Genomic DNA, 17,071 nt, shown 5'->3' on the forward strand with positions numbered 1-17,071 from the left:
TTCGAGTTCGGTATTTGTCGAGATGAGAGTAAGTGTGGAATAAAACCTAAACAAATATTGGATTCCATCAAGAATAGGTATCATGATAACATCTCTAGTATATCCCATCTACCGCAAAGCGAAGGTGAGGTGAAATTGGATATGAGCGGTCTCACACAATTCTGACGAGATTGCGTGAGTTGTTAGCAAAAGAACATTATTTTGAGGAGTTGAGACAAGATGAGAATACCGGGGAGATAACGGGATTGTTATGGGCCCATCCGAAAGGTGTTAAGTTGGCTCGGACTTTTCTAACAGTTTTCATGTTAGGCCTTACCTACAAAACTAACAGTGTCGGTGGCCTTTCGTACAATTTGTTGGGGGTGACTTCAACGTGGAAATCTTTCACCATGTGTCAGTCTTTGCTTCATCACGAAACAACGATCGACTATGAGTGGGCCCCCCGCATCATTTTAGTGGCTTGCTTGGTGACATAAGCCCATCAGGTGATGGTGTCGGCGGGGACTTAGCCTCGATGAGTGCGGCCGACAGAGTTTTTTCCTAACGCACAAAGCATCTATGTAGATGGCATATCGCTACGTCGTCCTTTCAAAATGTTACGATATTTTTCCAACTCTGAGAACTTGTAGAAGGCCCGGTTCGTGGAACAACATGTAGTTAAATCGAAGACGAGAGTTATTTTCAGTAGATGGGATGATTTGGAAAAATATTATAGGGTTGAGTACTCAATTTTGTTTGTTATTTGCGAGACTTGGTTTCCTCACGGGGATCGATTAAGTATGTTGTTGGACCGACCAACACATTCACTTTGGGAGTCTGGCGACCAATAGAGTTGAAGGGTATCATGCTTCGGGTGAAGCGTGTACTAGGAAATGCAAACCGTCATGATTTTTTGAGTATGTTTAGCTTAATCCACCCGATTCTAGAGATCCGGATGTCCGAGATTAGAGCTACCTTCGAGAGAAGTATGATTGTAACTTCGGCACCACCACCGGATTCCTTTGTTTAAGTGAACTTCGAGGCCTTGTCTCCACGCAAGTGTTTAGACTTGTTATTTGAAGAAATAGATACCCGCGTAAAAGCGTGTTAAAGATGGAGAGATAAGGTGTTGGTGCTATTTAGCGCGCGAGCCATGGACTGCCATGTGCTCATGAATTAATTGAGTTTGAAGAGCAAGAGCGGTCCATCCCTTTGATTTCTTATCGACCCTTTGGAAAACATTATGCGCTTCTCCCAATGTGTCGGTGGGTGTTGGTCCCGATGTTGCACCTTCGATGGACTTGTTCATGAATAGGTTTGCAATGGTTTTACGAAGAAGAGCGGAGGGTTATAATTAGGAAGCTTATGGAGATTGTCGTACCGAGAAAGTACATGGCTAGTACCGCCTTGTGAGGAAGCAAAACCAAAGGTCGGCCGAAGGTAGCTGCAGTGAAAAAGCTTCAAACCGGAGATGATAACTCTTCAAAGCGAGATCCATCTCATTTTGAACATTCTCAACGTGACCATGAAGAGTGGGTCTCACACAACCAAACAACATTCATTCCACCCAAAAACACCCACACTACACCAAGAAAGAAGTCTTCTCCAAAACTACCAACCCAAAACATCCACACCACACCAACAAATAAGCCTTCTCCAAAACACCAAAACAACTACACCAAGAAATAAACCTTCTCCCAAAAACACCAAAAACAACCACACCACGAAATAAGCCTTCTCAAAAACAATTCCGCACCCGCGAAATGTGAGATGATGGCTTAGACTTTGGAAAGATGAGGGGTCCTAAGGATTACGGGTTGGATATTCTGAAGAAATGCATAAATACATTGTTAGAGTCCATGACCACGTTGGCGATGGCAAGCTAGCGGTTATAGAGCTTTCTGCATTGCATTAGGAAGAAGTCAAGAAGAATGGCCCCACGGATGAGAAGGGAGTTGTGCGAAGAGCTTCGACAACCTCCCCTTTATTGTACTTTGTACAATCAAAGTGAGGTTTTTATTCAATGAAGGAAATCCTACATGAAGAAGGTTCGCACCCTTAAATAAGTGGATGAGCATGCCTTTTCTTTGGATACTTATTTGCTTCAAGATTTAATGTTGTCCTTATGCATTTAGGAGCTCGTCGATGCTTCCTTCTCATGCGGCGAGAACCCAAGCAAATCCTGAGAGAGTGACCCAAGTGTTGGGTAAGCGCACATGTTGGTGGAAATCATTTTGTCAATGTTGAACTTGTTGAAGATTGTCCGTTTCCTCGATGTCATGCCAATGGCTTAGAGCTCGATATGATATTCTTTGAAAGTTGGAATTTGGCCTTGACGGTAAAGAAGCAATTGCAATTTATGGCATTGAACATTCCCAATTTAATATGGGAAAAGGAGCTTGTTGAAGACCCAACAGTACATGTTATCGACTAAGTTGTTTGTATGTTGTCGATATGATATTTTGATGTAATTTGTATTTTGATGTAATTTGGAACAAGTTTAATTTGATTTGATTTTTATGTTATCAATGTTAGGGCTTTTATTTGATTTGATTTGGAAATCGAGTAATCGACTAAGTTGATTCGGACTGACAATCAGTGATTTTTGAAATCGAAGCGATCGACTAAGTGATATGTTGATGTAATTTGATATTTTGATGTAATTTGGAACAAATGTAATTTTATTTTATTTTTTGTTATTTGGAAATAATGTTAGGGCTTTTATTTGATTTTATTTGGAAATTGAGTGATCGATTAAGTTGATTCGGACGGCAATCAGTGATTTTGGAAATAAACGTCGACTAAGTTGATTGGACGTCAATCAGTGATTTTGAAATCGAATGATCGACTAAGTTGATTCGGATGGCAATCGAGTAATCGACTAGTTGATTCGGACCCTTGTCGAGTGATTTGAAATAATGTTAAGTATGTTGTCAATAATGACCGAAACTACGGTGAAGTCGTTTGGCTTTAATACAAAAGCGACCCGCCCAGTCGTTTGGTCTAAAGGCCAAACGATGTGGTCATGTCGTTTGGCCTTTAGACCAAACGATGTGGTCATGTCGTTTGGCCTTTAGACCAAACGATGTGTCCATGTCGTTTGGCCTTTAGACCAAACGATCTGGCTGGGTCGTTTGAGATTAAAAGCGAACGATCTGCCGTGGTCGTTTGGTATAAAGGAAAAACGATCTGCTGAGGTCGTTTGGCCTTTATGCCAAACGATGCGGCTGGGTCGTTTGGAAGAAATTTTTTTCAAAATTCGTTTTGTTTTTACAACACTTTCATATTCATCAAATTCCACTTTTCCATTCAAACATCAAATATCAAACACTCTCATTCATCAAATTCCACTTTTCCATTCAAACATCAGATATCAAACACTCTCATTCAACAAATTCATCCATACATAAAATTCCATTCAAACATTAAACCCTAAACTGAAACAAATTACATTCAAACATTATACCCTAAACCCTAAACCCTAAACATTAAATTCAATTCAAACATTCATGCAAACATCATATCCATCAATTCATTCGAAGTTAACAAAATTACAAACCCTAAACTGAAACAAATTACATCCATCAAACTAAATTACAAAGTTACAAACCCTAAACTGAAACAAATCAACTATAAGCCCACCAATGTACTTGCACCTAGTCAAGTTATGCGCTGTTCGAAGGAGGACCTTGCTTCCTCGGCATATCATTCCCAACCAATTGCGGACCTCTCTCTAGCAAACGCGGTTTTCATCGATGACGTCGGATTATTTAAAAAGAAAAATCAAGATAAGTTACCAATCGAATGCAAAAATCACAGTTAGAGAAAACTCAATTAAAAATCACAATACTTACAATCGGTGAACGTTAGGCGGTGTCTCGGGGAGGGGATGAATAGGAAGAAGCTCGGGGTTCACTAAAACTACATGAGAATTCCTCGCATACCAAGTCATGTAGTTTTGATGACACTCTCATGGATAAGGCGAAATAGGTCCTCGATTCGCGAGTTGGATCGCGTGATTACGCCCGACTCGATAAAGTGGCCCAATATTGGTCCACTCACCTCATACCCGCGTCCGCCACGGTTCTTGTTCTCAATTTGGCATTGAAGGATCTTTAGGTACAAGTTGCACGTGACCCAACCGGCGCTTTCCACCCTTGCGGCAGTAAAAGCTCGACAATGTTGAAAAAACATAGCAATCCCTCAAAAATGCAATGTCATCGATCGGGTTTGTATCTCGATATTTTTTTGTAGGGATGCCAAACAACCTTAAACAAAATCAAATGTGTCATTAACAACTCTAATGATCAATTACTAAAAATAAATATAAACAAACTTAAATACCAAATTGTCATTGAATTTAATATTTATATTGAACTCATTCAAATCATCAATTATCATTTCGATAAAACTGCAATGCATACGTTGTTATTAAGTAATAGTGTGGGCGATGGGATGTGTCTGTGAGCACGGGTGAGGCGAGATATAGTTGAAGTTTGGGATCATCATGAATACCGGAAAATACTCATAGATCCATGCCTAGATATACACAAATAGTTAACATATTGATAGAGTAATAAAATTAACATTAAAAAATAAACTCTAAAATACTCAAGTTTTACGTAGAAGAGTCATATAGCACAGTAACCCCTTTCACCTTTCTGCACATGTGGCAGCCCCGAGACCTCTATATAAAAACGCCAAAATTGCTGCACCCCATGCATACTCTTCTATCTCACTGAATTTCAACAACGGCCTCAGATAACATATAGGCACTCCAGTCCCTCATAAAAACTAACCTGTGGGGAACATCTGATTGATGTATTCTAAAGCACTAGATTTATCCATTTTGTAAAAAAAAAAACTAATGTTGCAATTTCTACCGCGTTAACCTGCCAAAGAAAACACAAATAATAACAGATCTATACAATGAAAACATGTGATTTGGGTGTAATAATATAGAGAGACGTAAAAAAAATTACTTACGGAAAAAATCTCAAACCAAGCACAAGCCCAAGACCAAGCCCAGAAAAAATCAAATTAAGAATGAGCCCAGCCCAAATATTGAAACGAGCTATTCCCTTCAAAATCGAACACTGAAGACAATATATGATCCCACTCAGAATTCACGTCTTCTTATGTCTTTTTTGAAAAATATAAATAGATTTCTGTCACAAAAATATCCTTACTAATACAACAGAAACTCGCTTTGCGACATCGTATGTGTTATTAGATAATAGTACATCTCTTATGACTTTAATTATATTCGCATTGCAAAAATTACATATTTAAGTGACATTTATTGAAATTGTTCATGTGGTGCATCGTTGATTTGGTTGTTTATTTTGGTGTATTTTAAATATGGAAAGAGTCGTATTTTGGTCTGTTTTTTGTTCTCACTTTCGACATATTAAAACTATCAACTTCTACCATATAATTTACTAAAACAATCAACTTCTACTATATAATTTACTAAAACTTATCAATACAAGTATTAAACTTTTATCACAACAAAAGGGCCATATAAACACAAGTTTGAAACTCCAAAACATTCCTCATACTAATTACTCCAAATCACCATATTCGTCTTCGTCGTAGAAGTCAATTTTAAGAGATCCACATAGCAGAGTATATGTGATGCATGGGTCCTTTGGCTTTGCAGGCACATAACACTTACGACCACTTCCACCCATTCCTAGTTGTGGTCATTTTGAGAGTTGATACGCCTTCCATTAAATGTCCTCATAATCTGTTATAGCCTCGTCGTATTTTCTTTTCAACTACACAAGATTTGAACACATATTTATTGCACATAACATACAACATAAATAGGCAACAATAATTTTTCATTTCCTTATATATCAAATACTATTATATATTTCAAAACCATATTTATTACCTTTTTTCCTTTGCTATCCACGGATGCTTGGCATGGTAGTGGAAATGGCAGTGCTTCCGGGCGTAGTGGTCTTTCAGAAACATCAGTCTTTTGGACTTTTGAATTCGCCTAGGAACTTAAGCGCATAAACCACACTTGGGAATAGAATAAACCTCATTTCTTTGGCCTTTTTAGCATTGGTGTAAAACATGGTTTTACAGTCGCATCCCATCTCATACAGATACCTAGCCATGAAATTTACATCGAAACGCCAATTCCTAAGCAAGTCTATGTCGTAAACTAACTTCTGAAATTCTCGTTTCACCACCACCTCCATATTGAGCTTAAAGTTGTACACTTGTTAATTGTCACCACGAAAATTTCCATCAAATGGGCCAAAGTCTCTAGATCCGGACAGTGAGGGGTTTGGGGATGGTAATTACGGAAATGAAGGTATCCATCATTGTTACATATAGCCACAACTGCTTCTGGTTTCTTGCCAATAATCTAGTACTTGTCAAATGTGCCCATATCTACATGACTTTTCCACCAATAGTGGGTTCTCATTCTACAATAATTCCTCTCTCGAGTCTTTTCAGAATCACCATCATGGTATATATCCAGAAGAACTTTTATATGCTTTAGTGACCATGGCTGAAACAAAAACCCAAAACACGTCTATATAAGTTCACTTTAGAAAGCGTATTACAGTTTAACTGAATTAAACATGATCATAATAAGACATCTTATCTCCCACCTACGACACTATATAAGGCCACTTTAGACACCGTACAACTACAGTTTACCTGAATTGAACAAGATCATATTACTACATCTTATCTCCCATGTACGACACTATATTAGTCTACTTTAGACAGCGTACTACTGTTTACCTGAACTAAACTTGATAATATCAAGACATCTCATCTCCCAAGTACGACACTATATTAGTCCATTTTAGACAAGCGTACTATTGTTTACTGAACCTGAACTTGACCATATCAAGACATCTTATCTCTCAAGTATGACACTATATAAGTCCACTTTAGATAGCGTACTACAATTTACGAACTTAACATGATCATATTAAGACATCTTATCTCCCAAGTCACGACATTATATCGGGTTCACTTTTGAGAGTTTACTCTGGTTTACTGAACTAAACATTATCATATTAATACATCTTATCTCATATGTACTCCACTATATAAGTTCACTTTAGAGAGCGTACTACAGTTTAACTAAACCGAATATGATCATAGTAAGACATCTTATCTTAAATGTACAACAATATATAGTGCTATAAAATTCGTATTTGGATAACTTGAAAATACACGCTTAATACGGTTTTCATCCCTATTTAGGATGTTGCTATTAAACTGACATTTAACTCGAATGTAACAAAAACATTTATAAGCGCAATCAACTCAAATGTAAACAATTAATTTTAGCCTATTATCAAATGATTTTCTTACCCTATTTGGATAACCTGCAGTGCTTCTCCAAATGATTTTCTTAGATGAAGAACTATAGAATGAAAGATAATGTATCTTATCAGAGTAGGAATTGAGGGAAAAAAGAGAGGGGAAATAAATTGGGCGGGAAGAAATGAAGTTTTCATTAGAGACTGTGTACTCAGGAGTGAATGTTGTTGAGAGAGAAGAAGAGACGTCCAGTTTGGGTAGGAATAGGAGAGAAAAAAAAACTTATGATGTAAGAGATGTGACTAGAGGGTGAGACTAGTTCAAGGGTTTATATGTAAATTCCTATTATGTTAATTTCATTTATTTCAAATAAAAACAACTAATATATATGTGGAAGGGTATTATGGGTACTACACACTATCTTCAAGTGGGGGCCACGTCGGCAGTGAAATAAAACTTGTCTGGCAGATTCAACGGGTTGTTTTGTCCTCATTTCTTAGTCAATGTCTGATCCAGGCATTTTCTGAATAAACAACCACCCGAACACAAAAGCTCATAAAATAATCCACCAGTGGGATTTCGGTTTTACAATGGAGGAGGTCTACATGGAAATTTTATCTAAACTATATATTTCAATTTCCTCCAATTTTTCAATTGCACAATAAAATTGTTGCACACATGCATCAAAACTTGTTCCAACGTGTATGCTCGATACGAAAAACAAGTCTCAATCTCTAACTAATATATACTGAAAATGTAGTCATTCATCCAAAATATTTGTACGAGTTGTATGATGAGTCGTAGTCATCCAAATGTTGTTGATGAACAAGCTAGTCCACAGTCCACCTACTAAATAATGGATAAATCTCTACGTGGGCAAAATCCCAACCCCACTAAACTAAGCACGTTCAATAATTTGTTACAAATAGACGGGTTTAAAATCTCAAACCAAGCCCAGGCCCAAGCCCAAATATTGAAGAGATCTATTCCGGCCAAAAATGGTGCCGACCCAAAACTGCTCAATAAAACTGTTGCCACATGCATCAAAACTTGGCTTGAATCACACGCGCTGACCCAAGTCTCTATAAATAAAGCCCTAAGCCCTCGTTTTCATTATGTTTTCATCAAACAAAAAAAATAAAAAAATCATCCATTATGTTTCCAGTGGGATTTCTTTTGCCAACACTTCAATATTATCTCTATTATTCTTTTGCCTTATTTGGTTATTCTATATTGTTTAATTTGGTGTAAAACTAACTCTCTCTCTCTCTCTCTCTCTCTTGTAATTAGTTGTTAAACAAATCTATTGAAATTTTAAGTCTGTGACATTGTTGTTTGGCCATGTTATACTACAATGTTATATGTGTAGGACATTTTTTTATTCTTCCACTATTCCTCATGTATTTATGGTGTTTTGTCTTGAATATCTTTGTATGTGAGGATCTCCCTCACAACACTTTTATGTTTCTACTTCACGTTGTATTTATGTTATTTTTATCAATAAAATTCAATTAAAAAAAAAGTTTGTTGAGAGATTATTCAAGAAAGAAAAAAGAAAATGTTATGATCTATTTTTACAATAATTGTTATATTCTAAATTTTTTGTTATAAAAAATAAAAAAAAATGTTTGTGGGGGGAGACTATTCAAGAAAGAAAAAAGAAAATGTTATGATCAATTTTTATAATAATTGTTATCTTCTAAATTTTTTGTTATAAAAAAAAATGTTTGTGGGGGAGACTATTCAAGAAAGAAAAAAAAATGTTAGGAACAATTTTTACAATAATTGTTATCTTCTAAATTTTTTGTTATAAAAAAAAGTGTTTGTAGGGGAGACTATTCAAGAAGGAAAAAAGAAAATGTTATGATCAAATTTTACAATAATTGTTATCTTATAAAATTTTTGTTAAATAAACTAAGCGTTTACATTCATATGAAATAACGTAAACAAATCATATCGATCTATAAGATGTAACAATTTGATTGGAACTTTGTTTAGGGCCCCTGATTGCCTTGAGCCGCCCCTGCCTCCACGAGGCAAAATTCCAACCCACTAAACTAAGCATGGTAAATAATTTGTTATAGATAGACGGGTTTAAAATCTCAAACCAAGCCCAGACCCAACCAGTTTCTCTTGCAAGTTAAGAATGAGCCCAACCCAAATATTGAAGCCGAGCTATTCCCGCCAAAATCGAACACAAAGGAAATTTGATTGAGAGAAACTTGGCTTGAATCAAACGCTAGAAATGGTGCCGACCCAAGTCTCTATAAATAAAAGACTTGGAGTGTATAAATAAAAAAAGAGTCTCGCTTTTCTGCGAAGAAAGAAGAAGAAGATGTTTCGATGGGATTCCATTTTTCTTCCCTACAGAGGAAAAGCTAATTAAATATCTAGAAGAAGCATGTGAAGGAGGAGGTCTACACGAGATGCGTGAACAACGTTATAGTTACAAAGAGACCTATATGGGAATGAAAAAGCTGCAGATATATTTAAGGGAGTTAAACGGTGAGTTGTTATTTTTTCTTGTCCTCAAGAAGAAATCTGATAATGGTGGTGGAACAAACATAGATAGAACGATCGGTGCTAAAGGAAAGTGGAAGATCTTGCAGGGGCGTGGGAGGACAAAAGGAGGAGTACACTCAAGTTCAAGGTTGCATGTTGCTTCGTATGGCCCCACTACCGATATGGCGTGCATACTCTTTTGATGTTGATATGTTTTCCAATCCGGACTATCTGTTATTCCCTTCTCGGGAAGAATAGCCCAAATCTCCGTATGATAATAACAATGACAACGACTTTGGTTTAAACGAGTTTAGGACGACACAATTAGAATCAGAACTGGAACTACAAGAAGAAAAGGAGGATGTTGACATAGCAGAATTATTGACATTATTTGAACTGCTACAAGAAGAGAAAGATATTAATTTAGAATCAATAGACATTCTTAGTGAAGAGCCAAAGTCTCAGTCTGATGAGGATAATCAAATGGATCATCATGATATTCCAGCTCAAACTAATTGGGTCCCTTATAATGAGAAAGACATGGAACGGACTTACACAAATCTTGACAACTCTAAGTTCTTAGAGGAACTAGAATCTATTGTGGGTACTGGTAAGTATGATGAGTTGCAAGTAGATAATCCGTTTTGTAAATCATTCATGGGGGAGATGGATGTCGCATCTGCAATGCCAACCTTGAGCATCTAAATAATTCAGCAACTGCCTGCTCAATAATGCGGTGCACTAATGATGGTGTGTCAAATAGCAAGCCCTGGGCATGTGAAAAAGCTTATGCCCGGTCATCTACATAGAAGAGAGGAAGAAGTATAACACTTCGTTTTATTCTTATATTTTTCCTAGTACCATAATAATAATAATAATAGATAATAAAATAATAATAATAATAATAAATATTAGTTAAAGATAGAAACCCCGTAAGTAAAGAGATAAACCTTCCTTTCTTGTTTTTCGGGGTTTTAAAAAAAAACAAAACAAAAAACGAAACAAAACAAAAAGTTCACATGGAGAGTTTTTTTTTTTGAAGACAGAGAGGAAAAAAAAGAGTTTTTCATATAGAGGAGAAGAGAGGATTCTTGCTGGAGATTTACTGATAGCTGATATCAGCAGATAGCAGGAGTGTATCACGAGTGAGTAGATATTTTAATATGGATTTTCTAAATTTCTCGTTTACTGTAGATTTCACGATGCTGGAAAAAAATATGATTTTTACTGTTCACATGTTGTTTTACAATTCGGTTTTAGTATTGTTTATTATTTAGTGTTAACTGCGTTTACAAAGTTGATTATCGTTTGAAGAACCAATGTGTCTCCGGAAAAACTTGTCCGGATCCATTGATAAAAATCGAGTAATCAATCGATTAAGGGTTAATGTAGATTACTTTGTAGATCTAGGTATTCAAGATGTGTTTTCGCGATTTGGTTTGATGGTGAGTTGTTGGTTTATGGGGGCTGTCGAAGCTTTGAAAAAGGTTGTTAATGGCGTCGTCTGTCCTTATTTTGTTTGAACTCTTGTTGTTGTGATTTTGATTGTGGGTTTGATATTGGTTGTAGTGGGCCGGGAGGGTTGAATGCTGGATTGGGTGGGGCTGTTGAAGCTCCAAAGGGGGCATTAATGGAGGTCGAGAATCCAGATCTAGTTTTGATGAAGAGTTTTTATTTAAGGAATTGAGGTTTTTGCTTTTGTTAAAGTGGTAGGGGTTTTGATGGGGATAATTTTTGGTTAGCTTAGGAGTGCCGGTGGGTGGAACTTGTGGTGGTTGATTTGGTGGTGGAGGCGCTAGTGAGGAAGAAGAAGGTGAACAGTGAGTTTTTGTTTTGTTTGGGCTTGGGCCGAATCAGACAAATAGGCTTGAGGGTTTTTTAGATATTCACTTATGGGCTTACGTTTAGTTGGGCTTGGGAAATGCTATAAACACTTTGGGCCTTAGTCTTTGGGTTTTTGGGTTATAGGAGTTTAGGACTGGTTGATTGCTGTTGACCAGTTGACTAGGGTTGACTTTGACTAGTTGATCAAGTTTGACCTTTAACTCGGCAGATGATTAGGTCTATTGGAATAGGTCTAGGGCTATAAGCGTGTTTGGCTTTAGGCTAAGACTTTATATATATACGTGTGTACGTGTATTAACTACTATGTGATATTTCAGTTTTTTATGATATACGACGCTATGACACTTAAACATTGATATATTAATAACACGTAAACAATAATACAATAAACAAGATACTCCTCCGTTCTCTGAAATAATATATGCAATAAAGTTCAATAGTGTTCTCAACAAATTTACCACACCCTTTTAGAATCTATCCACGCCTCAAGTTTTGGAAATGAGATTTTATGACTGAAGATGTCATGTGATAGGTGAGCATTTATTGAATGTGCCATAAATGACACGTTAGCGTTATAACTGGGTATTCATTGACTGTGCCATGAATGACCCGGGTATTCTTTGAATGTGGCGGGAATGACCTAAGGTACATAGGTACTAAAGGGTGGGTGTGTAAGAAAAGTAATTGATTAATTAATAAAAGAAATTGATTTGATTGTGCGGGTGTGCTTGGACTTGCATTTGAATACTTATATGATATCTACATATGTTATTTAGAATTTATAACTTCCGTTTACAGGAAGGTAGGACTTAATAATAGTTTGTGTATGGACGTTGTCCTACCCTTATACAGAAGTGGATATCGGTAAGATTTAATTCAATTACTAAGTTATTAAGATGAGTTATTATAATTTGTTAATAGAATGGAAGTCTTGCTTGGAAAGAAACTATGCCAATTGAAATGACAGAACTACCTGTCTTCTAAGATGAGAATGATTAGGTTATGGGTACATATAAAGTGTGGTTTGGATAATTAAAGTATGAAAATGTTTTTATGTTGTTAGTAGTCTACTCATACCAGCAAATTCTATTTTGCTGACCCATGTTTGCTTTGTTTTGGCAACGTGGGTGTATTATTGGAAACATAGGTGGAAGGCAGTGGAACCACGACATTTGATTTAGATTCTTTCCTGGAGCAGTCCGTTAGTTCTTTCATTAGGTTCGATTCTTTTTGGAAGTATGTAATAACGTAGTTTCATATTCTTATGACATGAGAATACGATGTTGAAAACTTTTATTCTTAGAGTTTGTTTGATGTTTTTATTGGGATGGAAGATAGTCTTTTAATAAAGTGATGGTTGAGAAATTTTGGAGATTATTGTTGTTAAGTTGGTTATTTTATGATGTGGGTTTTCGGTTTTGGCATGTGTTGTATCCACCCCGTCATAGTCTGGGTTTTTAGACAATTGAACATAGCGATGTTTGAGATATTTATATTTCAAATATTCACTTTGTAATTGTTTAGAAATTCGGGTTGTGATAAGAAGCTAGAAGAAATAATGAAGAAAGGACATACAAACGAAGAGTATAATCTATATGCTCTGTTTGGTTCGCTGGACCTGAATGCAATTTGCAAAAAAATGCAAATACATCTTATTGCAATGCATCAACTTGCAAGGTACTTCATTTAAAGTTGCTTGGTTCACCCTTTGCAAATGGATGCAAAATAAGCATTTTGTGATTGGTTCACTGCAATGCATATAAATCAATGCAAAATACATATTATTGCATTATATTTTTTATCACTCATTCAAATTTTGTGATTAAATTGGTTCATATTTTAAGTAAACAAAATAATTCTATGCACATGAACATTGGATCACTAATTACTTAAAAAAATGAAATAACAACAATTTTATAACGAATAAACAAATATTTGAATAATGTAATTCAAAGAATCTAAGCATTGAAGGACACATTTGTTAAAATCCTAGCTTAAGCACACAAAAAAAAAGGGAAAAAAACTATTAAACCTATCTATTTACATTTCCAACAAATTTATTTCTAAACTCCCAACTAAAAAATAAAAACAGGAAATCAAATATCTTCAATTAGATCACGAAGTTCCTATACCATTTCCTGTTTGAGCTCCAAATCTCCGCCTAAGAAGATTTCTTTCTCAATGGGGTTCCTCATTAGGATTGTGTAAGCCTTCCTTAAGTATCGTTTAGTAAAACCTTCAATCTTCATAACTTGCTCACAAACATACTGCCATACGAGCTGCGGGGATCAACAACTTTTTTAAGATCACCTATTGCACCTGTCATATCTTGAACAATCTCTTTCACTTCATCAACCACTATCACTTTCTTACCATGTGGCCTTTTCTCCTCCGATGTGTTCTCTGACATAGCTGAGGCCTTTCGTTTTTCAGTACCATTTTTTGTTTCACCTTATCCTAAACCAGCAGGATCATTTTCTTCATTTACAACATTCAAGTCAGGCACACTATCCATATATATGGGTTAGATCAACAGAGTCTGTGCCTCCAATTGAGTAGGATCCCGATGCGTATATGTTGCCAAAGATGATAGCCAAGTGATCAAGAGGCCACTTTGGCCCCCTATCGCGAAATTCCTTATACTTTTCATTTGATTTATGCAAAAAAAAAAAGACTAATAAATAAATAAATAAAATGATAAACTTACGCGTTATAGTAAAAATGTCAAGTAACTACGAGAAGACATCATACCATTTGGACTCATTAAACTAATACTAAGGAGTTCATGTTGACCCTTATAAACAGCCTAGGTGAATCTCACATGCAAAAATAGCAGGAACACAAAACTGTAGCACTCCAGATAGAACGTATATTTCTTGTGACCAATTATCTCCCAAAACATGAAGAAGTTATTTAACAAGTGAATAAAACTACTGAACACAACCTCCCAAACAGATAGAATACAGTGCTCATTTTCCCATAATAAATTTCCAACAGTGCCTCCTAATTATACATATATGATACAAAATCCACTAAAATCCTAAAGATAAATATGCAACTTTGAAAAAAAAAAAAAAAAAATACAACGACTACACCAAAACCACATCCTATGAGCTGAAAAGACATCTTCCCCTACTCAACTTTAACCAAAGTAAAGGTTATGATAACTCGAGCATCTCCAAATCTGCTCTCAGTCAATGTCCACTACTATGGTAGTTCAAAAGTGTTATGTTTAAATATCATGTTCCTTTAAGTTGGACTGCCATCTGTCTACACTACATATGAAAATATGACTAAACCATCTTCATCACCTTTCATTTAATTATTAACCTGCTTTCTTATTTTTATAGATAAAATTCACTTTACTGTTTCTTTTAGGCTATGAACCCAACTCATGAACTTCCCACGGTTGGGACAGGTCCACTACTCCACTTGCTATTAACCTGTTAAGCCAATGTCTTTCTACTTTCATCCTTTCGAGTCCACTAATCCATCCAACTCAACATTCTTATGTCCAGTTCTTCACTACACTAAGTTTAACCCAACATGTTTCCCAATCACCTAACATACTGTTCAACAGAGCCTAAATGGCATGAATCCTATGTTACGCAACTTAATACGTACATTAGTCACCTAAAAAGTGCAACTGCTCGTAGTACAGTAAAGCCATATGCGTGATAACATAAAAGTACATAGGAGCATTAGATGCAGATGTTGTAACACTGAACTTCCATTTCTAGTAAGCTTACTCTGTTGGATAGCATTAGTTATCCCACATGACGGACAAACAAGGTCATATTGTAATGGATATTGTGTATCAGGACCAGAGTCGAGAACAATATATGAACCTGTTTTGATGAACTGAATTTATTTATCTGTTTTCAGAAATTGCACTCCCGTCCATTTTTGGTAGCAATATGTGAACTCCCTAATTATATCTAAAGCAAATTTTAGATAGATAAATTTTGAGAAAGCTATTATTAAAAGTTTCATATTGAGTTGAACTCTTGAACCCTCCCCCCAAGTACTAGTCAGTTAACAATGATGCGAACATGAAGCACATATCTTGAAGTCCTCAAAGCACTCATTTACTTTGATACTCAGATAGCCTATTTTGTAGGTACATGTAAATGCATCAAGGATTCAGGGCTTAGGGGACTTTTAGGTGTTGCTATGCTACACATAGCCACCAAATTCAAGTGTATTCCCCTGTTTGCAATTTCACGTTCAATATTGTATTAATCGCAAAGAAAATAATGTACTGTATTTTCTACTACGCGCTTTCGGCTATCGTATGCAATTGAAGACCAATATAACAAATGCAACTTACCGGATCAGCTAGGAGCTCAATCCAAGCTAAAGGAGGAGATGTGATTGTTTGCTTAATTGGGTCCCAGCCGAATCCACTTCTTGACGCCAAATCAGTAAAAGAGTTGTACTCTTTCCTCATTGTACGCATTCTTCTCATGATATGAGCCTTTTCATCTTGCTTATGAGTTTTGGCCAATACTGCCAATTAGACTGATGTAGACACTGCTTCATCCCAAACCCTACCATGTTTCTTGTTTTGCCCATATGCATCATGGAAAGTTTCTATTAGTGCAGCATCCATGGAAAAAGTCCAACTTATTGCTTCTTCTCCTTTTCAGACTTTACTTGGATACTTTGTCGGCCATATCTGTAATATAAATTAAGCAACAAATTCACAACAATTGTACACACTGAGTGAGAAAGAGATAAGTGCACTTAAAGAAAATATCAATTAAAATCACACATTCAATAAAGCGAAATTACAAACACAAACAAAACAATAAGTATACATAGAAGTCTGCTACCAATCTCTTATAAGACAAAAAAATAAAACAATAAAAACAATATATACTTATGCATTTCTTCCCGCATTTCTCCGTTGTTTGTAGTTTTAATAGTCAATATACATTTTGTTAGCAGTGTTGTCCCTAAATTGTAGCCATCGAGCTTGTTCAGCCCTAAATGTAGGTCGTTGGCTATTACTACTTGACGGATCAACTTGCTCTTGACTATTACGACTTGATGAAGAACCAACTTGTTGTCGAGATGCCAGGATTTCGCTGTCTGTTTCCTCAATAATCGGATCCTTTGGGTCAACACCCATTATGTGATTGTGGAGTATGAAACACGCCATAGCTATCTTAACTTGTGACTTGTATGAATAATGGGAACGAGCTGATAACATGGGCCACCACTTCTTCAATACTCCAAAAGCCCTCTCAATTGTGTTTCTAAGTTGCGAATGCCGTTTATTGTACAACTTCGTTAAAGTTTGAGGCTCACAATTAGTAATGTATTCACTGATGTGGTATCTTGTATTCCGATATGGAGTTAAGACCCCAGGCTCATTACCATATCTCGTGTCACCTAAGTAGTATTTACCTATACAAAAAAAAATCAAAGTTATTACATA

Source organism: Coptis chinensis, chromosome 8 (genome assembly GCF_015680905.1).
Source record: "Coptis chinensis isolate HL-2020 chromosome 8, ASM1568090v1, whole genome shotgun sequence".
Lineage (NCBI taxonomy): Eukaryota > Viridiplantae > Streptophyta > Magnoliopsida > Ranunculales > Ranunculaceae > Coptis > Coptis chinensis.